Consider the following 26,702-nt stretch of genomic DNA (forward strand, 5'->3'; position numbering starts at 1 on the left):
CAAAACTACTTCTGGGATGTTTAATTTATTAAGAGAAATATTTGGGAGTACTCAAATCTTATGTGGTTTATAAGAAATCACATTGTGCACATCCTCTGATTTGGTAAACTTGACTGTCCCACATCCAAAGAATGAAAATTTATGCACATTAATCATTGGCAGCCGATTCACAGATAACCTTTTGGGTCTTATCTGTCCACTACTGAATATCGCAGACAGGAGGAAAGGAAAGGATATACAAGATTAAACCAATATGAATTTTCAGTGTTACAGTAGTCCAGCCAAAACGTGTGCAAAATAACCATGAATCACAACTGTTCTTGTACCAAGATGTGACCACAGGAGCAAACTCTTTCCATGCTGCAGTGCATCATCGTCTTCAAGCACGAGTGCACCCATTCCTCACCATACACAGAAACACAAAACAGAGCACCAGCCCCTCTCTCCTAGAAAATGAAAAGGAACCCTTTTGCGTCCTGCCGAGTTGTGGACAGATGTTAATGCATGACGAACATCGCGGGCTGCTCAGATGCAGACCTGCCAACTCAGTCTGTCTTCGTCTTGTGGAGGGTCCTCTCAACGAAGTGTTGCAGCGACACAGACCTACACCGGAGCTTGGAGCCGGCCCCACAGCACCAGATGTTGTATGATATGATGGGGAGAAGCCGGGGGGGGGGAGTTGTGCACCATTTAAGATACTGTGATGTGGGCGACGTGAGGAACACAGCACGTGATTGCTGCGAGACCCGTGTCTGTTTTGGCAAGAGGCTCCAGTAATGGCTTTGAGGCACGGCTGCAGAAAATTAAAACCAAGAGAGACAGATAACTGTCATAGTTCGATTTTCAACCTTTTTGATTTTTATGCTTTGAAATATTGTTCCTCTCTGTTTGTAATAACTTCAATAAGGTGTAGATAATGGATTGGTCTAAGCTGCCTGTATCGTAGAAATCAATCACCGCATTGCAACGACGGTGTGACACATTTCTAACAGATACATTCATGCAGCTGTACTTGTTGGCAGTTTCTTTATTCCACTGTGTAAAGTATACAAGTTCTGGCAAAGTAAGAATACTCAAATCAAGTCCAACCTTTTTCTTGTTGATCTGCATAGTGTAGCAGCTTTGAGTTGAATCCAGAATATTTCTAAACACCCAAGTTGCCAGCGGAAAGGTTATTCGGGTTAATCTCATTTTCAAACTACTTGTAGTCCACCTTTGAAATGTTTGTACCTCCTGCTACCAACAGTAGGAGTATTAACAATAACTGAGAAACCTCTCAACAAAGCGATTTGTGTCAGGCGAATTCGGAATAAATGAATCCGGGAGAAAACAAATCACTGTCTTTTGAGCTCACGTGTCTCTGAGATGACTAATGTTTCCAGTGGTTTGTTTATTTGTTGAACGTTATGGGCTCGCAGGAAGATGTCGCTTTTTTGCCAATTTTACTGCACCCCAATTTTACTGCACCCCAAGAGACACTTGATACCAAGCAGGTTTTGTGAAGGGCATTTTTGTCAGTGAACCAAAGAGGCTGATGTAATAATTGTTTCCATTAACAAGCCCATAACCTATTTGCGTTCGGCGTCCCTTTTAAAGTATAGTATTCTGCATTGGATAGGTGAGGCACACTCCTCACATAACCCCAAGCGTAAGTCTCAGTTTAAAGAAAACCCCTCCCCCCCCCTTCAGATTCACTATCTACGAGACAAGTAGTATTTTCAATAAACAATTTAGAAAATGATTAGCGGATATGCGATACGTCTTAGTGGTTCCGAGCTGAGATCTGAGAGGATTATGTCCGAAGGAGACTTCAATGCAGCGGGTTTATCTCCTGTATCATCTCACGGGGTCATTCACATAACAGCAAGCATCCTGAATTGGCCACAGATGTGTCTCCCAAAATGATAATCCTGTTGCTGATGACTGGAGAAGGGTAAAGACCAGTTGATTAAACAAGGATTATAACGGGGTTTGAGGGCCCTGACAGGATTAAATGACTGTCAAAACTAATGAGAACCAATGATTTAGTTTCAGTGGGTTACTGAGGAATTCTGATTGTTAATATTATTCAGATGTATATTTTTGAGTCAAGCGGACAATGGTATTGTCCCAGAATACACTTGACCCCTGTGCCGTCCCATTCACAGGAATAAAATCCTGAAAACATTCAGTTTTTCATTTTAAGGATTTTTGGACAGAATTCATGAGGTGCCCCTTTCTCAACATCTGCCTAATGTTGGATTCATCGTGGTCTTTCAATATCAGAAGAACATGTAAGAACACATAAGTACAGTATTCATACTCGAATTCAATATAAAAGTCTTTACTTGAACCCTTTCAGATGCCCTCAAGACACATACGATGTTCACCAGCTGGTTACAAACTGTGTCTGTTTGTTGCGGAGCAGGTGTACAGTGGGTTTTTAGAGCTTTTTCATTTGCAGGCCGGGCAATTAAACAGTGAGCTGAAACTCACCATAAAGGTCTGTGTAACCATCACCATTGTTTTGACTTGATATAGAGTCATTATAAAAATATCGATTATAGCTGTTTTAAAGTAACGTCAGGTGTGGCTGGTAATCTGGCACACCAGGCAATTGACGCTCCTTTGTGTAACGTAAATTACTTATTTAACTGTTTTTTAAAAACGACCGGCCCATAGAACACGGACAGCGGCTCATTGGGTAATTTTCTATATTGACACTGGGCTGGCCCAATCACATCTCTTAATGGCCACCACCCCTCCCCCCCTCTGTCCACTGTTTTTGCATTGCGGACCAGTTTTAACATCAGCTGCAATACCCGACGTAGTGCAGGCACAGGCACTTGAAGGAGTAAAGGAGAGCCGTGGCCTCTGGCAGGCAGAGAAGGAGGCGTGTGACAGCAAAGCAGAGTGACAAAGTCACAATGACAGGGTCGAGGGACAGAGAGAGAGCAGGAGAAGTGTGGAGGTGAAGCGGTAAGCAGCAACTGTATCGGCAACTGTATCTGCAGCATTCATCAAATTTGATTTTGGAAAAAAGTTTGGAGACTTCCAAAATCAAATTTGATGAATGCTGCAGATACAAACTAAAGGTTTTAACATTTGGATTTTTGTTTCAAAGCAGAGGTCACAGAACTGTTTTCTTAAGAATTTTTATGAAGCATATTGGTAGTGCTTTGTGTATATCCATTTCAGTCTCACACAAAGTGCTGTTCATTTTGGATTTGTTTCCTGGACTGCCACAGTGGTGTTCAGTGGGCTGGATTGACCCACATTTCCCAAGTGTTTCTCCACACCATCAAAGCTGTTCCTGCTCAGTTCTAAGCTAACAAAGTATGATGAAAGCTAATTTCAATTGAAGAGGGAAAGCTCTAATCACCAGAGAAGGTCTGTAGTTGTTGTAGCCCTTTTCCTGGTCTGAATGGTACTGGATTTGATGCACTTCCAAGCTTTTAAATGCCCAACAGTGTCAGGCTCTTTCTGTTTAAACAATGCTTTTTTGGTGTTTACAGCAGTGAACAAACTCTGCATGTTTTAGGCCACACTTGTATTTAAGATAACATTTCATATGCAAAGCATCCATAAAACTGCATTATTTAAGCATGTAAACATTTAATATGTCTGTCAATTTATTTACTGGTCAGGCTGAATAATTATTCAAAAACTGAAAGAAAACTTTGGAGCATTTCGGCACTTATGAAGCAGTTCTCTAGCAGTTATTTATCAAGACATGGGGACGTTAAGGTTTTCATGAGTGCAATGCTTCACAGATGTTCTGCAATGAGTGTGTATCATTCAACAAAACCGGGTGTTTATTTTGCCCTTAGTCTATGCCCTATGATAAATGGCTGATCAATTGATCATGGAGACATGTTCAAGTGGAATCTTGTCAAAGGCAGAAGTATCTCATAAACATTTGGTTCTTGTTATGTAGCTGTGAACCCTACGGCGGACTGAATTGGCCACGTATCCTCTGGACTGTTTTCTTTGAGCATGCGGATACCACTGGCAGGCGATCCTGAGAACCACCCATAACAAAACAACCAGGAGCTCCGCTGTTCGGCTGTGAAATAACGAGCCTGCGCAGTGAAATTTATTTTCAGAGAGGAACAAAAATGCACACATAGCTTTGATGATGTCACCCGTATGCCAGATCCCCTGCAAGCGCCTCACAAGGCATTGGCTGTCAATGAAAAGGTTCCATTCTGGTAGCGCGGTGATTGGAAAGCAAGCCAACGCGGTCACACCCGAGCTGGGAACAAAAAGCTCCTTTGCAGCTCGACGTCTGTTTGATATTGTTACCAGACTCCTGCTCTGCTTTCAGGCCCAGCCTCAAGTTCTCAGCTGAACTCTGCAAGATCATGCAGAGAGGTGCTGCTATAAAACCCAAGGATAATGAAAAAGTTGACTAGAAAGAGAGGAACTCCTGTTATCTAATGACCTCAACAGGCTTTACAATCAGTGTTTGGTTTTCCCTGCCTTAGAAAAAAACGTCAAACAAGTATGGAAAATGGGGATAAGGCCGGAAAGCCCCACACCCATTTGGAAGCAATTCCAGTAACCACCATCTGAAAGTGCTTGATCGTGATACTATCACACATTCCCAAAAGCAATGAATCTTGGGAGATCTGTAAAGACAAATGTGCCTTATTTAACAAAAATATAATTAATAGTATCAAATCACAAATGTATTAGTTATCTTAACATGTCATTTTAGGAAGATATTTGTATTTTTTGGTATTTATATCATTGTTTTCATGGCAATCATATTATTGGTCCATTACAGGGGCAATAATAGAATCTTTACTGGGAAAGTAAACTGGCTTCACTCTGATTCTTATATTTTCTGTGGTGACAGTTTCTATAAATGTGCGGCTCATTCTTTCATGAAAGTTATCCAACTTAAAAGCATATCATCAGTTTTTTTCATTTTGTATTTAATACTTTGTCTGTGAAACAGTGCACAGGAGGTGGTGAATAATGCTGATTTATAATCCAATTTTATATCTTTGGATTAAAAAAAATATACTTAGAAGACTGTATCTTGGGCTCTGCACATTTTTCATTATTCTCTTAAATATAAACTAAACAATTGATTGATTAATTCTACCACACATTGAAGCTTTGTTGACATTGTCACAGAAAAACAGCTTTTGCTCACTCCTCCTCCATTAATGTGGGTGTTTGTTTTTTTTAGTGTATGCAGTGCACTGTGAGGAGTCCTGCACTGAAAAGCCAAATGTGTTGAACTTTTGCCTTAAGGTACTGTACACTCATAACTTTATTTATATAGCACCTTTACAAAAAACTTAGACAGCCAAACAGTAAGGCCAAATAATAGCAAGATAAAATTAAGATAAAGTTATTAAGTATCTTGGCCAAGAATACTTCTAAATACAGACTGTAGCTAGGGATCGAAAGATCTGCTAAACCTCTAAGCCACAGCCCGTCATTGCAAGTCATTTTGCCTGGGAATCAAAACACACCAGGGCACAACATAAAATTACAAATAGTTGGTATCTAAGTATTTGCAAATTGCTGTTGGCCAATAAGTTACCTCCCACCAAGAATCTTGTGCTGAGACGTTAATTTAGAAACCGTGTCATCATGACAAGTTAATATATTGGTAATGACAAAAATGTTTGTCCATAACAGTCTGACCACCTGCCTAATATTTGCCACCAAAACAGCCTTGATCCATCGAGGCCTGGACTCCACTAGACCTCTGAAGATGTGCTGTGGTATCTGGCGCCAAGACATTGGCAGCAGATCCTTTAAGTCCTGTAAGTTTTGAGATGGGGCCTCTATGGATCAGACTCCCACAGATGCTTGATTGGATTGAGATCTGGGGAATTTTGAGGCCAAGTTAACACCTTGATCTTTGTTGTTTTGTTCTTAAAACCATTCCTAATCCATTTTTGCTTTGTGGCCGGGCACATTATCCTGCTGAAAGACGCCACTGCCATCAGGGAATATCATTTCTATGACAGGGTGTAAATGGTCTATAACCGTGCAGTGTGTCGAAATAAGATCCACATGAATGACAGGACCCAAGGTTTCCAAACAGAACATTGTCCAAAGCATCACATAGCTCCGTTGGCTTGCCTTCTTCCCATAGTGCATTCTGGTGCCATGTGTTCCCCAGGTAAGCGGCCCACACGCACCCGGCCATCCACGTCATGTAAAAGAAAATGTGATTCATCAGACCAGGCCTAATTGTTCCATTGCTCCGTGGTCCATTTCTGATGCTCACATGCCCATTGTAGGTGCTTATGGCAGTGGACAGGGGTAAGCATCGGCCCTCTTACTGGTCTGCAGCTATACAGCCCCATACGCAACAAACTAGGCCTGCTCCCAACACATCAACTTTGAGGACAAAATGTTCATTTGCTTCCTAATGTATTGCACCCACTGACAGGTGCAATGGTAACGAGATAATCAGTGTTATTTACTTCAGCTGTCAGTGGTCATAATGTTATAGCTGATTGCTGTATGTTTATAGGCAGATATATCGTTATAAGATGTCAACAAATGACATTATCGAGATCGACCTTAAAGATAACCGTATCATTCAGGCTCTATTTTACATTACTGCTTTGTTAATGATGACTAGAAGAATGGGTTGTTGTGGTAGCCACAGCAGATAGAGGAGCACTGCCTATGGAGATCTCAGTGGTACCACATTTTAAATATTTCATGGTATTTATTCTTTATTTGAAAGGGTACAGCAAAGAGGCTCTTGTGAGTTTCAATGAAAAATTATGAATCAAGATTTAAACTTGTGACTGTCTAAGTACATGATTTGGAAAATCTACTCAGCCAATAGGACGCTCCTCCTCACCTTTCCTTATTTAAACAGTCTAAAAAGAACAGCCTTTTATAAAGAAGAAAAAAAAGTTAGGTGCATTGAATCCAGGTGGACATTTAAACATAAGCCAGAAGTAAAACTTTTGACTTTAGTGCATGTACTACTCAACTCCTGAGCTTTATTTCTCCTGAGTTTTTGGAAAAGTAGCCCAGGTGCTCTGTGCAGCACCATCTATCAAAGCAGACCTCATCCATCTGCAGCTGGGAGATATAACTGACACTCTTCATATCAAAAGTCACTTCAGGACTCCCACTCAATGGAGCTCACTTTGAGCTGTGCAGACTTTGCCATTCCCTCTGTATCCTGTCAGGTCCAGAGCCAATACGGATTTACACCTGGCAATTTAGAGATGGGGGGAAAAAAAGAAGAATTAGCTCCTCCAAGTTCAGAGTCCAGGGCTGAAATGGAATTTTTTTTATCCTATTTCCTTTTCCTCATATCACATCCGGCTGTCAAATACCATATTATGCAAAGCCGTCTCAGGAACTAGGATGTGCACATGGTGGATAAATCAGCAAATTTAAAAAGGAAAAATGCTGGGATTGTAAATTGTTATATACAGGTCTGACTTTCAGTAAAGTGTAGGCGATTACATTTCTCTCCCAGTGGTCTTGTTTTCTGCATCACAGAATGTAAGGATATAAAGGAAGAGGAAAAAAAGGCATTTCTGTGCTTGCACTTAAAAACTCAAAATAAGAGATAAAGTTGATGGAATCATTTTTCTGGTTTGAAGTGAATTGTAAAGCACCAGCATGTGATTTTGTAGCTTTTGGCTCTTTTGGTTGGGTTGCAACTCAGTTTTTTTTTTAAGAAAATGGCTTTGATAAATACATGTGTAATAAGATACCATTGTATTAAGACATGCACTCAGTGTGTAAAAACACAGACTGGTCATCAAGTGTTCCCAACTGATTTAATAAGGAAAGACAAAGCAACTATTAGGGGGAAAAAAATCTTTAGTTCCCACCGTTAGTACAAATCAAGACTTTGCAACTGTTTATGCAATCACAGTGCAGCAACACATGCTAGATCAATCGGTCACATGTATAAGCGAACCAGAAAGATGGAAGTGCTTTCGGAAGATCGAGCAACACCTTAAGAAAAACTGCCGCCCACTCACGGTTGTACAGCACGCCTGTTTTCTACGTCAAGTTTCAATAGAGACACACTTCCTTTGCTTGAACCTCGTAACACGGTGCAATTGGTTTTTGATCAGGGCCAATGTCAACTGTGATAGCAAGGCTGCAAAAATATTCCTCCTCGTTGGGCGATTGGGTTACAACTAAACGCTGCCCTATAAGCTGAGTAAGCTCCTTCAGGATGCTGGGAGGGCTGAAGTGTTTTACAAGTTCTTCTCATGAGGACGATACGCAGCCTGCAAAAACCTTATCTGAACCTGTAGATGCAATAAACTGCTCCCATCCCTTTTGGCAACATTTTTCAGCAACACAATTTGAAGTCCATAAATGTGGTTCAAGTTTACATCGTTGTCCATACATAAGGATGAGTGAATAGACTGACATGTTGTATTGTAGAGAACAGTGACCTTGAGCTTTTGTACATCATAAAGCCTCCTCTGTTACAAATACAACAAAAAGCAAACACCTATCTTGCACCAATATGTTAGCAACATTAGCACTATAAGTCCTGTAAGTTGCAAGGTGGGGCCTCCACGGACCTGGCCCTTGTCAAAGTCATTCAAATCCTTACGCTTCCCTATTTTTCCTGCTACATCAACTTTAAGGGAAAATGTTCACTTGCTTCCTAATACAGCCCACCCACTGAGAGGTGCCATGGTAACCAGATAATCAGTGTTACTCACTTTACCTGTCAGTGGTCATAATGTTATGGCTGATCGGTGTATATGACATAAGATAAGCACCACAACCTCACATCAGAGAAGCTGGAATCAGTGAATGATTTTGCTTGAAAAATGACTGAAAAAGGTGAATTATTTATCTTAGTAGTATTTTCTGTCAATTAACTAATGATTTAAGCTCTAAATTGGAGGTACTGGTTTTAGAAAATAAGAAAATCTACATAAAAATGTATCTGCTTCCGTTTTTTGTTAATCCACCAAATTAAATACATGACAAATGAAAGTACTTCAATTCCAACAATCTATTCAAATTCCAATAATACCCCAACATTCCTGGGCTGTGTCCACTCCCAAACACTCCCTATTTACTATATAGTGCACTATATTTACTGTCTGCCATTTTATTTGAGTGATGATGATGATAGGTCTGAAAGTGTCCTCAGTTCTATGAGTGGAGAATGAGGGAAGGATTTCAGACTCAATGCTGCTCTTTGATTTACAACATGGCCCACAGTGGACTAATGCATGCAAAGACATTAACGGATAGCTACCATGCTATAAATGGTTTAAATCGTCTCATGATTTACGTATATTTTGTCCAACTGTATAATAAACCTTAATGCCACAGAATACAAGTAATGGTCTTTATGAAGTGGACCATTTGTTAGCCAAGGGGGCTAATCAGGGCCATTGTGTTGGGTGGGGGGGGGATTTCCACAAAATTGTATAGTGTTTTGAATATTGAAAAGGCAGTACAAAATGAAACCCCTAAGAAAATCTATAATCAATGTCTCTATGCAAAATCTTTGATCATGTGTACCACAGATAACCTTTCAAGTGGAACTATCCTCTTGAAGTCCCGAGCTCTGGAAGTACATCTGTTCCCCCACTGGCAAGCGATTGAAACATTTTCTCTAATGTGTCTCCTGTCTGCTATAACTCTCACTGCTATTATCTAGTCAGTGCAAATTTACAATCACACTGGCATTTGCTTGCTTGCTTTCTTTTGTTTGCCTAAATCTTTAAAAGGACTTTCATCCCCACGTTATTAGTCACAGAAGAAGTGATGAGGCTAACCCTGACTTTCAGGTATGAATGGGATCCAAGGCTTATTGTCCTTCAGTCACTTCACCATCTGGTCTCTGACCTCTAGGATACTACCTCGAGGATAAGTTCTTCTCAAACCCATCCCAGACAGGGAGGATAAAAGAGGAGTTGCTGTAGTGCTACAATTGTTCTACAAGGTAAAACAACAACTTGGTGTTGACAGGAGAAAGTTGTGCAGCTTCAAAGCACTTTATGGCTTCAGGGATGACTAAAAAGGCAGGTTGTTTCATATTTATGGCCAAAAAAACTGTTTTGACATCATGTAGAGGTTACTTTCAAGTGAGAAAAAGAAAACACCAACATTGAAGATAGTACCTTTTTTATGCGACATATGTGATGAATGATGTTTTGACTAAAGAAAAAGAAAGAAGTTGCAGGTGTTTTTATTTTAGAAGTGGTATGACGTTAAAATGTGTTTTATGGGAAACCAAAGCAACAGTTTGTACAGCTTATCAATCAAAACAACAGATGAACAAATGCCTTTTAAACTGCTTTCTTGTTGTATTTTGATACTTATATAATCCTCTCAGGAAACTGTAGCGATATACACATTTTAAACGGTGACCGTCTGCTGGTCATAAAGTTGCAGGTGCATCAGCCAAGGCCGCAAGCCAGACAGACTAACCTTTGCTGAGAGGTTCACAGCAGCAGATTGTTTCTGAATCAGGCCGTGTGTGAAACCGGCGCCCAGTCATGTTTATCCCATTACAACAAATGATTTAACATGGGCACCAAAGCCGGCATGTGGACATATATTAATAATGGAAATACTGCTCTGTTTTGCTGCTGCGATTTATTGGTTTTATGAAAAGTCAGCCTTGCTTCGACATCTTTTGGCTTGTGTTTTTCCCCCGATTTCAAAAGCATCCAGGGCGTGATGTGACCCGTGGAGACGATTCCTCCACAGGGAACTGAAGAGCTTCACCCGTACCAACTAGCAGCTCCCCTCGCATGAAAAAAAACAGCAATGCCACACAGGTTGAAAGAGGCCAAAATGGCCCTTCTGCAAGGCAACTTGAAAATATTATGGTTGCGTTCGTAAAGCTTTCACTCATTTTGACAGGCACAGCCAGCTCAACAAGGAAGTATTGTCTGCCCTATAGTAAGAAGTAGTAACCCCCGAGGAGAAACCAACGAGCTGATAAGTCATATGAACTGTGGAGTTTATGTTGGAGTTTTTCGCTGCTGTGCGCATAGCTTCCCTTCGCTGCTCTGGGCTGAATTTAAGGGGGAAACTGCATACTCTACTTAGACAAACCTTTCAGAGTTTTTAACAGAGACAGCATTGTGAGATTACAACGGATAGTAATTTTCCATCCTGACTTATTACTCTACATTCAAACATTGTGATTATGTACAGAACTATTTAAATAGTTGCTATGTCATCCATCCTTTCTTGTCCTGAGAATGCACAGTGAGCTAATAATACTGACTGTATTTGACTAACTACAATTCAGCTTGTGTGTGTAATGCATGAAGGCAATATCAGCAATTGATTGAACATGTGCTTCCAGGTTTTAAGCAGAACGTCATCAGTCATGCAACGCTTTTATTCCAATTTAAATTAATTCTTATGAAGCAGCACAGGTATCCAGATCACATTATTTTCATGTTGGATTTATTTTTTGGCATCAAGATACCAAAAGTTTAGTTAGTACAAGTAGTTAAGAATTAGACAATATGACAATACTGACAATATATGATAGAGATTTGTCAGCTGGTACATATTTTGCTGTATCATTCCAGACAGTTCTCATCTCAGGGCGTCCAAGACCAACACTTTCAGAAAAAGTGACAAAGCGTAGTTATTTGACGCTAAAAGTAGCTTTTATTTTGCAGGTACGCTTAAGCATCTGTGTGTCTGTATGAGACGCTTTGGGGCGTCGCTAGCTACCTACGTTCGTGTTAAAGGTGTTGCCAGCCCCCCGAAGTACCCTACCCTTACCATAACAATAACAATTGTTTGTGCCTAAACCTAAGTCAGTGACTTTATGCATGTCGACCAGGTGCCAGTGCAGCCTCCTTTGTGTTGCTGCGACGTAGCAAACTGTGGCGCTTCATACGGACACTGAAGCGTACCTTTAGCGTCAAATAATCACGCTTTGTCCTGCTGTCTGAAAGCGTCGGTAATGATACACTGAGATGCGAACGTGTTGATCATTCTGAGCAACGAGCTAAATGTTACTTTAAAATTCCTGGTTGTATAAGGCCATCAAAAAATGACTGATTCGAATGACAATTCACATATTCCAAAAATGTTGGTACACCATAATAACATTTAGTGAAGCACCTGAATAGCTAGCATCTATCATCTAGTGTTTGGATATATTTTGGATTTAACAACTTAATAACTAACTTTGCAAATCAAAGCTAAGTGATCAGTAGCTCATCGTCAGTAAAGTACACATTAAACTCATCATTCTTTACAGGCAGAAGAATGCATGTTCCGTATTATTGCAGTTAACGGTTTTGCCATGCTAGCATGGATGGAAATGTCAGTCCATCTGTCAGTCAGTGAATCAGCCCACAATTCTTAGGTCCAAAATGAAATCTCTCAACAATTTTAAATTGATTGCCATGAAATTTTGTACACACATTCAGACCAGCATCTTGCATGGCAGCTCTTTGCCATCTGGATGTGTTTGTGAGGCAAATTGCGAATCGCATCCATATTGCATGTCTGCGTTTGTGTCTTTCATCAGGAACAGTTAGCTTAACTGCGTGTTATGTGTCCTATTGTAATTCATTGGAGTAAAAACATAGTGAATAGTTTTTTAAACAGAGTATGGCGTGAAAGCGTCACAACTGGATCAAATTGTGACATTCCCCTCCCTAATGTTGGATTTTTAGAATCAAACACTTTTTGGTGAATTGCCTTGATTTGTCTGGTATTAAATTGAAGATTTAGCCATAAAACCAACATACCCATTCAGTAATTTGATCTATAAACTGTTTATCAGTAGAGTTGAAGTCCTGAAAATGTGCTGTTTAAATTTGCATACAGTACAGTAGGGAAAAAAAGATTTTATCCATTTTGCCTACCCTGGTAAGGGCTAACATAATCACTTAACTTGAGCAGTAATGTACCTGCATGCTACAGCTCAATAACTGTGGTCTGGCTGTAGTAACATCAATAATTTTTAAAGTCTTAGGTCAGTGTTCCCTTTTCTGTTTCCTTGACTGTATAGTTTACAGGCTGTTGCTGCCAAGTTGGTTGTAACTGTATCTTTGACGATGATGTCATTGATGTGTTACCACCCCTGTTCTTACTGGTTCCCTGCAACCTCTCATAAAGGCCAAGCAACACCAAAGCATCTTTTAAAATGGCAGCATGGGCAAAGAACAGCCGAAACTAAAAGAATCACAACACTTACTGTGCATTCGTCTTGTATAACATTTGCAATCCTCCTAATACCTGCCAAGAAGCTAGATGGTTGAAACGCCAAAACCCTCCTGAAGGTGCTCTAGTGTTTCTGAATGCTCTGGCTTCTACTTCGTCTAAGGTGCCAGAGGTAATTCACTGGGCATGAGTTAGTGTTTTTAGTTTCAGCACAGACTGTAGTCAAGTACAGTGTGTTTCACATGCATGGAGGCAATATATAATGAATTGTATTAAAGCAAAGTACTAAATATGCATTCAGTTCAACGATAAGAAAACAATCAAACTCTTCTTTACCTTATCAGCCATGAAGGTTTTAAACAAAAATAACTCAGTAAATGTACAAAAATGTTTACATTAACTCGTAATATTTATCTGAGTTTGTGCAAATGGAAAAGCTCCAATATTGAACAAGACTCCAAATGTTCCTGTGTCTAATCCAATTTAACGGCCTCCTGTGACTGCCGAGGGACTCACACGAAGCAGGACATTGAGCAGAATGATAGCCAATCATTGTTTTAAACTGTGCCATAGCAGTGTGGCGACCTCCAACACTGTAACATCTGACGATATATTCCTGATAAATTGCGCTCATGTCGGGCAGAGTCAGGTTTCTGCCATTTTTCCTGCATATCATGTTTGCTGACTGTATAAATGTAGCAACTGAACTGTAAAGCAGGCTTCCTGTGGTACAATATTTACACTAAACTCCTCACATATGGTACGAATTTCTGGACAGCTGCAATCAATCGCGGAAGCCGAGCATTATAAACACTTTGAAAATTAATTTTAAATTAGGAGTGAGGGAGGTACAGTCTGTAAGACTAAAGATTTTACAGTTTAATTCCTGAATGTACAGAGTTAATGTATATTTTGCCTGAGTTGGATGGCATTTTAGAGACCTCCCTTCCACATATAGGTACTGTGTAGGAGCAGTGCAGTTGAATGAAATTTTAAAGGAATTCCTGCATTTTTTTTTTTGTTGTTGTGAGTTAGTCCGTGATTTTGTTTGTTCAACATGGTTCCAAGTCTGGTTTAATAGAGTAGCATATAAACCTGTGGTTCCCAAACCACTTGTTGGGCCTCCCTTTTTGTGGAGAAAAATATTTTTATGCTCGTCCATCTTCCCACATATATATCCATTAAAAAGACGTGTTTATGACATCTTTTGCTGTGAACTTTTTTTCAGTATTATCTCAAACGTTTTCTTCAAATGTAACATTTTACTGAACAAAGGGAGATTAACAAGTAACTCTCACAAATGCTTGCTTTATAAACAATTTCACAGCATGACTTTTGCGAAGTTCACATTTTCATATATTTCTTGGTTCAAATCCACCAAAGAACATTAAACACTTTTAATGGCAGAGCTTCCTGCAGCATATTACAGCAGGTGCTTGATCTGAAATAAAAGTCGCCACCAAAAACTCATAATGATTACTTTTTAAAATCCGCCTACCAGCACCTCTAAAGGTCACAGATAGACATTATATCTCAGGGGAATGACTCCCCGGATTCTGGTTGTCACCATGAGATAGCCACGCAACCAGCGGACCTTCTTAGGAGTGGTATTGATCTTCCCACGTAACTCTGGGAAAGAAAGTTGATCTCTAGATTAAACAGCTCCTTTGTTGGTACTGCATATGTTCCAGGAAACACATTAAACATCAGAATTTAAAGACTTGGAGATGGCCTGCAGACCAGTACTAATGCTTCTGAGCAATCTTCTTTCCTGACTCATTATGTTCATTGGGGGTCAATGCTAAATCAGTGGTAATCATCTGGGCATTGACCACACTCCCGTGACATAAACATTTCCATTGGAGGGGGGTCTGACTGTATTACTTTGTGGCTGTGGTGTCTCTGCAGGGTATCCCGTAAGCCAATATATTTCTGAACATGCTTGCCATTTTTCCCTCTCTTTCTCCTTGATGTGTTTGGTCGCACAGCTGCATGTAGATCTGAGTCATGGTAGGATTGTTCTTTACAGTACTGTGGAAATATTCAGATGATCAGCAACACATGACTGGAAATAAATCATTTGAAACCTTTGTGGTGAGCTTTTTGCCAGCTCATCTGAAAGTTGCTGTGCTGCACGTCTCATGCCACGTATGTACTCTTGAGTGTGGTATTATTCAAATTATGCAAATTAACTCATTAAGGGGTTTTATACAAATTCATCAGGGATTGGATCACCTCCTTTAGGCTGTTGGTTTCTACTCATCTAAGACTTTCTCTTTTCCATGAGTCATCGCTGATACAGATATGCAAGAAATGTGCGCGGCTCTCTCCTTGTCACCAACAGTTCATCATGTGGTGGACATAATGGATATTGGGCCTATTTACTCCCTATTTTCACCATTTACAATCACTATGTTTCTGTAACTTAAAGCTTTTCATCTTCCTGTGCCATCAGTCAAGTTATGCAGACTCACTTTTGCTGAAATCCGTCACCACTTTAATCATCTTGGTTTCAATCAAATAATCTAAGATCAACTCCGAAGTTGCATGAATGCACAACGGATATCTATAGTCCTATTTTGGATGTAGCCCAGATCACCGTGGTTCTCTACCAAACTAAAGCAGATCACACAAACACCCAAGGGAAATCCGTTACAGAGAAGCAGAACTCCCGATCAATTGTGGCCCAGTTTTTGGCCTTCAAACCACGGTCACATCTGAGGTTTTGACAGCATAACCTAATAAAAGCTTGTTTTATGGTGTCAGTCTGGTCCTTGCCAAAAGGGGACTGAGTGGAGGAAACGCATGTGGGAACAGGCTGTTGTTTGACATTGAAATGGCTTGGTGGAAAGTGTGGATCAGATGGATCATTGAAGACATTTACAAACTTTCAACTGCAACAACACAGGTGTGATTTCCAACTTGTTAAAATACAATTCTGATTTATTACAATTGAATGTATTTTTGTAGTTAACTGCAACATTAACATCATACTTACCAAGGTAGGACAAAACAAATGTGAAATTACAATTGGTACAAACTAATAATTAAAACATACAATACAGCACCTTTTGGTTCAACTTTGAGCTAAAGTACATGTGCATTGTTGTATTTCTACCAACATTTCTGGTACACTCACTTTGGTTTCACCTTATATTTTTTACCTTTCTGGATGTCATTGTAGTGATGTTGCCATGTCCCCAAATCTCAGCAATCACTTTGGTAAGTACAGTATTATCTCATCTGGTAAAAGAACAAGACTGAGTCAGGGTAGTGGTTCTGTGAGGCTGCACAGTATTGTTTTGCAACAAATGCTAACATCAGCATGCAAACATGCTCACAATGACAATGCTAACATGTTGATGTTTAGTGGGTAAAGTGTTTACCATGTTCACCATATCAGTTTAGCGTGTTAGCATGTGTGTTAGTAAATGCTAACATTTAGCAGTAAAAGAAATCATCCATCTAGTAGTGGTTGAGATATTTCAGTCAGTGGTTGACCAACAGATCAACATTGCCATCCCTACTGACTCTTGCATCACTAAAAATAGCCAAAGCTTTCAAAATAAAACTGAAGTTGCAATCAATCATCTTTTGAGTTAATTTATCTATGGACTCGCATGAGATTTGTCTTTGTGGAGTGAAAGTTTTGTAGGTGAGGCTTCTTGAACAAATCTGACTAGTATCTTCAAAGGCTGAAATGAGTTTGACTCACACCCTTGGTCATCTGCTACCTGAGGATTTCCAAGTGTTTCTCTTCATAGAAAACAATAGCCCTGGTTCTTTTTTCAGACATCTGAGTACAATAACCCATACCAAAGACTTGGATACACACCCATGTCATATTTATACTGGCTCTGACATGATAGTAAAACTTACTTTCATTGTCTGATTGTAAATACCCAGAAATGCTTTGCTATATATTGCGGGGAACAGTACATTGCTGAATCCTTGCATGGGAAAACCTAGTGGGACATTAATGATGCTTGTCAACAATACCAGACGCAGCTTTTATTTTAGATGGAAGGTCTTCATAATATTGTACCTTGCGTCCTCTGGGCTGCAGGCTTGCCAGCTGCCGTGGCCTACATTTCTTGCTATTACAGATGTTTTGGCCAAATAAGCAGTAGCAACACGCAGGCCTAAATTTGGTCTTAACCTTTTCCTCCCCTGGAAAAACATTCCTTCCTGGTGAAAGTGGCAGTGTCGTCCTACTCTTTAGCTGCTCTATAAAGATCACAAAGTGATTCTTTCACAGTCCAACAACAGACAGCCATTAATTGAGAATAAGAGTTTTAGTTTATGCTGAAAGCAGGAGAGTCTTTAACTGTGAGACATTTATTGCTCTCTGGTTTGGTAGTGGAAAGAAACAAAGTACATTTACACAAGAACTCAGTTTAAAGCTGCATCAATTTTTTTTTTGGCCACTTGTTGGCAGGGAAACAAGCTGAAAACACAACATTGACATATTATCACCATAACATTCTTATTATGGTGTAATAGATCGAAGTTGATCAGTAATCAGTATGGATCCCCCACATTGCTTCAGCACACAGTTGGACTGCGGATTAATTGCAAATTTTACCATAGTAAATGTTATCATAGTGTGAAAACAGTTTTACTACGGCTGTTAATTTTTAAAGTAATAATTCCATAAATCATGGTAGAGTTGCAGAGAGAAGATAGAAAAGGCAGATGCAGCTTCAGTAATATCTGCTACATTTACATTTATTCATTTAGCTGACGCTTTTATCGAAAGCAACTTGCAATTGCTACGCATGTCAGAGGTCGCACGCCTCTGGAGCAACTTGGGGTTAAGTGGATGGGTCAGAGTGGGGAATTGAACCCCGGTCACTCACACCAAAGGTATCCATTGCGCCATCACCACAGACCCGCTGGTTCACCCGTGCAGCTCGGTCTCTTTGCTCATCTGTGGCACAGCAGCCTTCAGTGTTGATAGGCTATTACTCGTGATGTGTAACCAATCAGATGGGGACATTGAGACTACAGATTGGTGACAGAGAAGTGCCTACAGAGCCAAAATTGTGCATTTTAACCCTAACTTCTCTTGGCTGATCTGAAAAATCCATCCATCAAAACCACGATATGATCCTAACTTTGACTTTTACTATGTGTTGCACCCCTAGTTCTTATGTGGAATGTGTTTACAAACATTTGCTTATTTACCAGGTGCTTGGCATGTCCATAGGCCTGGGTCCCATTGTCTCCTCTCCTCGCGGGGCCTTCTTCTGCGGGGATGGGGCCCCCACTGCTGCCCCCTGCATGTTCTCCCACGACAAGGGCTGCGGTAGTTCCGGTAGTGCGTGCCCAGTGTTGCTGTGGGGCTCTCGTCGGGGGTCGGTGTGGGCCCCGGCCTTGCTCTGCCTGCTGTGTTGCTCCCTGGCTGCAGGGACTCCCAGCATGGCTCTCTAACGTTTCAGCTTGGGCGCTCTGTGGGGGTGCCCTGGCATCTTGCAGGTGTCTTCACTTTCTGCAATTGGTGTACTGTCTCTGTTGTTTCCTGTTGTCCCCGCCACCCCCCACCCCTCACCCCCGTTCTCTTGAAGGTGATGTCCTTTCTCTGAGGTGACTGTTTGAGTGATGTGTGTGGCCCCCACCCCCATTTTTGCCCCCCTGTCCGGCCTGGTGACAAATAACTACATAACTAAATAAATAAGAAAGAAAACAAAGGAGTAAATTAAAACTCACTTGCTTAAGCAAAATCTGTCTGGCACAACATGGTATTCATCACCTCATACTGCATACCAGGCTGCTGGGCGGAACGAGTTAACAAAAAAAAGTAAAATAAAATAAAAAAGAATGACACTCTGGCTCTGTAACTGATGAATGTGTAAATAAGCAGCTTTTTTGCTGACAAGTTTGCCATATTAACTTAACAACTTGCTTCCGCTGCCCCCAACTGGCCAAAAAAAAAATCTGTTCTTGCATGTTTAAATAAAAATACATGACCTCTACTTTGTAAGGAGCAGTTCTTGAAGTGCAAAAAAATAGGTGACAGTACTCTCAATTAACATGTTGGCATGTGTTCCCCCATCCACCCCCCTTTACCCCACCCTACTAGTGGTAGGCTACAATATTAATTCCAGTTGGACAAAAAAGCCGTTTAATTTTTGTGTGTTATTAGTATTAAAGCAAGAAAAATGCTCTACTCGCTGGTCTGTCTCTGATTTGTTAATGCTAAGTACTAGGCCTAACTTTTAAATAATCATAACTATTCAGCATTTCAAAAGTTTGCTGATTGCTGTCAACAGAGCCTCACTTTTTGTTGAATGAAGTGGTGGGGACATAAGTGCTCAGATTTCGGGTGTGACGAGACACTTGGGTCCCGAGAACAAGATGAGAATGTATTTCAAACACTGCTTTGAAGAAATACTAGATGCTGAAATATATGAGTGGGTACGTATTTACATCGAGAAAAAGTCCCGGTGCGCCAAAGAGTAAAAGTACAAGTGCCAGTACGGCGTACCTGTGCGTACCGGCCCACTTCAACTGGTAATGGTGCTTTTTTTTTTTTTTAATGGTATTGCTGCTTATACTCGAGAAAAGGATCTAAATACTTCTATCATCATTGCTCTTATTTCAGTTGCTAATTAGCTGTACAAGAATGAGTCAATGCTGACTCATAAAGACCTCCCCCCAGGTAGAACCATAAACAGGGAAACCCATATAAGAGAAACTGATTTCCCATAACAAACATTCCCATGCAATGTGGTTTCATGTACCTCAAGTCACTTCCGTTAGTCAAAGTTAATGGCAGAACATAATTAAGGTTTAAAAAGGCCATGGGAGTATACATGGGTTTGTCCATGAGAACCAGAAACTTTCTATTCCTTACGCTGTCCTTGAGTTAATCATACAACACGTCTTTACACCATTACATGCACATAAAAACTTTTGCTGTTGACCCGTGTTGTATTTTGTGGGCAAAGAGATGAGCCTTAATTGCAGACTTTGGAATGTTGTCAGTCCCACAGAATAGCTCTTTAAGCCACATTAGACACATTTGTCCCGCAGACTGATATTTCAACAGACTTCTTTCACTGGGGATATTGAAAGCAATTCTTCTGCAGCTAAAAGTGGGATTAATATTGTTTCAAACACAGCAGCTGTATAAATCATCACCATATTTTATTAATGCTGTTTGTTTAATCGACGCACAATGAAGTTTGTCCTCTAATCTTCTTAACCCCAATTTATGAAGGGATTTAAAATGTCGATTAAGAAGTGGGCTAGGGTCAAGCAGAATTTAGAGCATGACATGGAAGTGGAATAGGACCCTTAAATATGGTTCGACATGAAACATAAATCACTATGAAAGCGATTTATGTTACAGCTGAATTGTAAAAGTGAATGGATTCAAACAGATATGTAGTCTGTTCCATAAAAACAAATACAGATTTTAATTGGCAGCCAACTGACATCTGCTCTGTTGCAATCCCATTTTCTCTAAACAATAAAGGTAAATCACATAACTGATGCCTCAGTCCAGCCTTCTTCAAATGAAGAAAAGTTGTTGCTACATTTTAGCAGAAAAAAATTGTTTTGCTGCAGAATTTAAATTTACTGCCTCCATCAGAATTTAAATGTAGCGAACAGGGCCACTCTTCTGGGTTCATGGGAATTGTAAATTTTATTTTTTTGAGTCCCCAGTATGAGACTTAGGCTAATAGGTAACTTTTTTTATTAGTAGCTGTGTTGTTTAGGCTAATATGTTTTAGCCATGCTAGCACTGTGTCCCTACATATCAATTGATGTTTGTAATTCCATTTATTTTTTAAGCTGTAGCTTGTTGTAATTCCCAGAGAGTTTAAATTAAATTGTAGTTATCTCATTGCACTTTTCATATAGAGCAGGTCTAGACCGTACTACTATTTATTTACTGACACCCAACAAGTCACACCATGAGCAAGCACTTGGCAATAGTGGCAAGGAAAAACTCCCTTTAAACAATCAGAAACCTCGAGCACACCCAGGCTCTGGGTGGAGGGAGGAAGGGAGGGAGGGGGGTGGAGAGAGAAGTCTACAAAATGGCCTTTCCTGTCACCACCCAACCAGACTTCAATTTTAAGACACTGAAGTTGTCTCTCTCATTCTACATCCATCCATCAGTTTTGTTTTCTGTTGGCTGCCATCATTGCTATAGATTTTAGTCTATATAGTAATTACTATAATCATTTTTTTTACGTAATGGTTTCTTTTAGTGAAACCCCTATTGTTGTCGTAGCTCATTCAGTTCAGTATAATCGGCCATATGGTCATGAGTGACAAAAATAAAATAAAACGTGTTGCACGCCTGTTAAAACCCACAAGTCTCTGTGACCGGTTGTGACATAATGAAACACACAGGTGTGTATCTACGATCTTTTAAGCATTGCCAAATGTTACCATCACAATCACATGAGAACTGACGGAACAGAAATAGGAAGAACAGAGTTTACTCCAGTGATTTTTTTTTTTTTTGGCTTCCAGATGCTGTCATTAGACATGCAGAGGAGAATAAACACATCCTCATGTTCTAACCAAAGAATGTTAATACTCTCACCTGCTGCCGTAGTTCTCTTTGATGGTGCCAGCATGAATTGGCTCTCTTGTTGGCAGGGGTTGTAACAGGATGAGGCCCTGTACCCTGACTTTTGATAGGCCTTGTTGTGTGGATGTGTGTGTAGGTCATTCTCAGGCTATGTTACTCAGATTACTTGTTGGTCCAATACACAGAGGAGTTGACTGTGGAGTTAAAAGCTTACCAAAAAATAAAACCAGCCATTTCAGCAAGTCAGCCACTCACTCACTTATCCATCCTCACACACAATTCAGTCCTTCATTCATTTCCTGAACAAAAATCACACTCACTCACTTGAAAGCACAATGTGTAAGATTTGACCAGAATTTCAGATTAAACGTTCAAAAAATTAACAAGCATTATCAACAGAATGTGAAGAACTAATAGTTCTTATGTCACATCAAAGATATATACCATTTGGGCTGTTCAGACAAAGCGAGCCAGTGTAGGTAAAGCTGCAAACGAATCTGGCAAGAAAACACACTGATAATCTACTAAAAATTACAAACAATTATGAATGATCTGAGTTTGAGAAATTTTGATGTACATGATGGAATGTCAAAATCTGCCCATCCACTATTTTTTACTTTTTTTTTTTTACCTATTACAGTTACATTTACTATTCCACACAGAGACTGACAGACAAAGAGCAGACACACACATGGGCAGGAGAGAAGCCCCTCTTGTCCCAAAAGAAGTGACACCTGCTAATACAGGAAGACATAAAAAGCGCATTTATAAGGTTATTATAAAGATAAGCTCTAACACTACATGTGATTAGAAAAGAGCAGAGGAGCAGAATCGCTTACAGAGTAGTCAGGCTGAGCGGAAATGCTGCCTCCTATTTCTTTGGAGCATATGGCCATGAATTACACATTGTACCTTTGAGCATTCACTTAATATAATCCTATATATATATATATGAAGTAAGAATAAGTATGTCTGATGTAGGTCAGTGCTTACACTCAGTAGCTTACGCAGGAAAAACGTTATCTCCTTCAGATGGAGATTAGTGTATTAACAGTATCCCATAGACCACTCATAGAGGTAAATCCATGCACACCAGACTTTATAAGCCATCATTTGATATTCTTTTTAGTTACTTTTGTATGAACATTTTTTATAGTTAATTTATTGTTTTCAATTTATTTTGTTGGTAGTATGATGTTGCCTTGCCGGGAAGCTGGGAAAATAAATCATTAACTTAATCCTTGACATTAAAATAGTTGTCTATGATGTCCTCTATCCTTACTCGCATCATCTTTTAAAACATTATTTTGCGTTGCCAATGAATCCCATAAAGCTTTGAGCTTTTGCAAATTCCATTTAGGGTACAAGGGTGTAGCTACTGTATAATCACAGTAATAAATATAACATGTTTATATAACATGTTAGAGTAACTATAGAGAAACATTTAATCTAAGCAGAATGATTAGAGAGAAGCTTTTTGAGGCTGAGGCTGAGTCTGTCTATGCAGAAGAATATTTGCATGTAATACACATCACACATTCCTTCCCATAAAACCACCATGACACATAGAGCTGCAGAGCTCACCCAGCTCTGGGGAACCATATTTTCCCATGGCTCAGTCTGAAGCTTGAGTTAAAGCGAGCACACGTGGCATTGTGAGAGTTGCAGTGATTTGCATGGCAACAAACACAACTCTCTTGGCATCAACAACAAACCGGCGGTGAGATCAATTCTTCGACGCAGGCATCAGATCTAGGCTGTCAGTGAAAACTAATCAAGTCCGAAATCTTTCGTGTTACGTCTTTTCGTTTTCTGCTGACCTCAACTTGCAGAAAGAAGAAAAAACAGTCAGGAAGCATCCGTTTCTAATCAGTGCTCCTGGTGGATTACTTTGGAAGGAGAGAAGAAAGAGCATAGCAGGAATGAAATAGTTATTAAAAGACTTGCATTGGCCTCGCAGCTGCTTTTGATGATATAATAAACAGTTAATACAAAATTAGATCAGATAACCCTGAGGGGAAAGCTAATGACCTTATTTTTGAAATAATGATAATCTTCAGTAGTGCATCTGGTCCTTGATTAATGGTGTCATTAATTTTTGTGATATTTTGGGCTCCTGAAGGCCATATGCAGAATGTTTGTATGTATTTCTTGTAATTTGCATCACAATATCCATGACGGGGGGTTGATTCCAACAGTGTTTCCATGAATTGCCACACGTCTCAAATTTTGTGATTCAACATTCTGTTGTTGCTTTTGTAATGTTGTTTCCCCAATTGGACAGAAAAACCCAGCTAATCAGGGCCTCTGTGAGCAGCAATTACATTGATATGGCCAGACTGCAGCACTTACAATTTGTAGTTTTAGTCACTGTTCATCATATTTTAAACTTGTTTGCTCAAAGCATCATTGCAAAGTAAAGATGATCTAAGTAGTAGTAGCAGTTGTGTCACCTGCGCAGCACAGTCTGCTTAAACTAATACCACACAAACAATGAATGTTTTCATGTTTTTATTGAACACACAGTGTAAACATTCACAATGCAGGGTGGAGAAAGTATGTGAACCCTTGAATTTTATAAATGGTTTACCTTCCTTTGGCAGCAATAACCTCAACCAAACGTTTCCTGTAGTTGCAGGTCAGACCTGAACAATGGTCAGGAGGAATTTTGGACCATTCCCCCTCCACCATACAGTTGGGATGAAGTTTTGATGTTGGTGTGCTGTGCCTTTTTTTTTCCTCCACACATAGGGTTGTGTGTTCCTTCAAAACAACTCAACTTTGGGTTCATCTGTCCACAGAATATTTTGCCAGTAGTGCTATGGAACATGCAGGGGCTCTTTTGCAAACTTCAGATGGGCAGCAGTGTTTTGTTTGGATAGCAGTAGCTTCCTCTGTGGTGTCCTTCCATCAACTCCTTTCTTATTCGGTCTTTGACGTATCGTAGCATGTTCCAGACATTTCTGTGAGTCTTCAGCTGTCACTCTAGGATTCTTTTTAACCTCATCGAGCATTCTGCGCTGTGCTCGTGCGGTCATCTTTGCAGGACGGCCACTCCTAGGGAGAGCAGCAACAGTGCTGAACTTTCTCCATTTATAGACAATTTGTCGTACCGTGGACTGTTGGACATTAAGGCTTTTAGAGATACTATTGTAACATCTCCAATCTCGTCTCATTCATTGGACTCCAGGTTGGCTGACCCCTGACTCCAATTAGCTTTTTGAGAAGTCATTAGCCAAGGGGTTCACATACTTTTCCCACCCTGCACTGTGAATTTTTACACAGTGTGTTCAATAAAAACATGAAAACGTATAAATGTCTGTGTGGTATTGGTTTAAGACTGTGTTGTTGTGACTTAGATGAAGATCAGATCACTTTTTATGACCCATTTATGCAGAAATGCAGGTAATTCCGAAGGGTTGTGAGTGTATCAAGACAGCAGTGTCACACAGAACAATGGAGTGGTAATAAATTTGCCGTTCAGTCTGACTATCTGGTCAGTCAGTCACAGTAAATGTTATTATCTGCACTTTCTGGCCCTCATATTGTTGTCTTTATTGTATGTTGATACATCCATTGCAATACTGCGAGCGGGGCAAAACAAAACACGTAGAATTTTATTTGCACATATGATGTGAACCACATCTGATTAACATTACATCCTTTCAAATGAACAAATGCTTCCTCTGCCTGTGATGTGCCAGGATATGGTCTCTCAGCACACAAGGCTTAGGAGAAACTTAGTAAAGAGGTTCTCAAGGTCTCTTTGAAGGGGGCGGCTCAATGGCTTTGACAATCTCCCACTAATGACTCTGATTGTTTTTGCATAGAATCAGTGTCAACTGCTCCAAACCACATTATCAAGATTTTGTCTACTTTCCAAACGTGGGCCTACTTAGGCGTCATGTACACAGCCAACAGGAGGGATGAGACTGTTCTTTTAAAAAAAAAAACAGCTCAAACCTCAGACTCTTCTGTGTGCAGATAAAACTTGCTTGATGAATTGTCTCATGGCTGCAGAGTCTTCCAAAAAACATAAATAAATGCTGCAGAACTCAGGCCGCCTTGTGGAACCCCACGACTTTTGGCATTCATAGAGATAAAGGGAATAAATTCATTCTGGAGCTCCTGTAAATGCGCCAATAAATCAACTAGGATGCACTGAAACAGCCACAGATCCCTGATGATACTTTCATTATCAACGAAACTTCATCTGGTTTTTCCATTTCTGGCAGAAAAATATTGCAATTAGAATGAACATTGAGCAAGGAGAATATGATCTGTACAATAAGCAAATTAGAAATTGACTTCTGTCTGTGTGTTAGCTGGGAGGCTGCAGGATTTCGTATCTTGTATCTATTATTATGGTTTATAGGTTGTTAGTAATATACACTATAAAAACCAACAATCTGCAGAAAACAAACCTTGTTCTAACTTCTGCCCCTATGCATATGTGTCCTAGTCGTTTATATATGCTACCTACAGTGGAGCTTGTAGTCATATTTTTGTGAAACCGTAGTTATTCACAACATACCAATCATGCAGTATTAACTCTGTGCATATGTATTAATCTTGCATGTTGTGTTAATTCACACTACTACTAATAATAAGCCATTCTGCACAGACTGAACCTGAGACTTTAATGCTACCTCACTGTACGGATCACTGGACTGGCAATGAAGTGGCTGCTCACAGTGAACTAAAGCACAGACCCTCCAGTAGATTTGTCCAGTGACAATTCCAATAAAGTTTATTTAAACAAGACAGCCACATCCTCTACAATGATGGCAAAAAGGCAGTATTACTTTGTGCAATTCTACTATGAACGTAACAGTTTTAAAATATGTACATACTACTACTTATCCAAGGTGGGTTAAAATCAAGGGCAACTGGACTTGGTTAAAGATTTAGAAAGATATTTCACCCCTCTTCCAAGAGGCTTCTTCAGCTCTCACTGACTGGCAGGGAATCCCAGCTATTTAACCTCTGTGGTGTCATTATCAAGGTGATGGATACCACTTGGTTTGTTAGGTCT

The 26,702-nt window shown here is 40.0% G+C and overlaps 1 long non-coding RNA gene across 1 annotated transcript; it reads right to left on the bottom strand.

Moving 5' to 3' along the window:
* Nucleotides 1-7,133: 7,133 nt before the first annotated feature.
* LOC123957284 lies at nt 7,134-21,719 on the bottom strand. The gene is made up of 3 exons (XR_006821773.1): nt 21,680-21,719; nt 16,281-16,359; nt 7,134-7,185 (listed from the first exon to the last, which is right to left on the bottom strand). It is a non-coding gene; the product is annotated as an uncharacterized LOC123957284 (long non-coding RNA).
* Nucleotides 21,720-26,702: the final 4,983 nt, after the last annotated feature.

This window comes from Micropterus dolomieu, linkage group LG19 (assembly GCF_021292245.1).
Source record: "Micropterus dolomieu isolate WLL.071019.BEF.003 ecotype Adirondacks linkage group LG19, ASM2129224v1, whole genome shotgun sequence".
In the NCBI taxonomy this organism is placed as follows: domain Eukaryota; kingdom Metazoa; phylum Chordata; class Actinopteri; order Centrarchiformes; family Centrarchidae; genus Micropterus; species Micropterus dolomieu.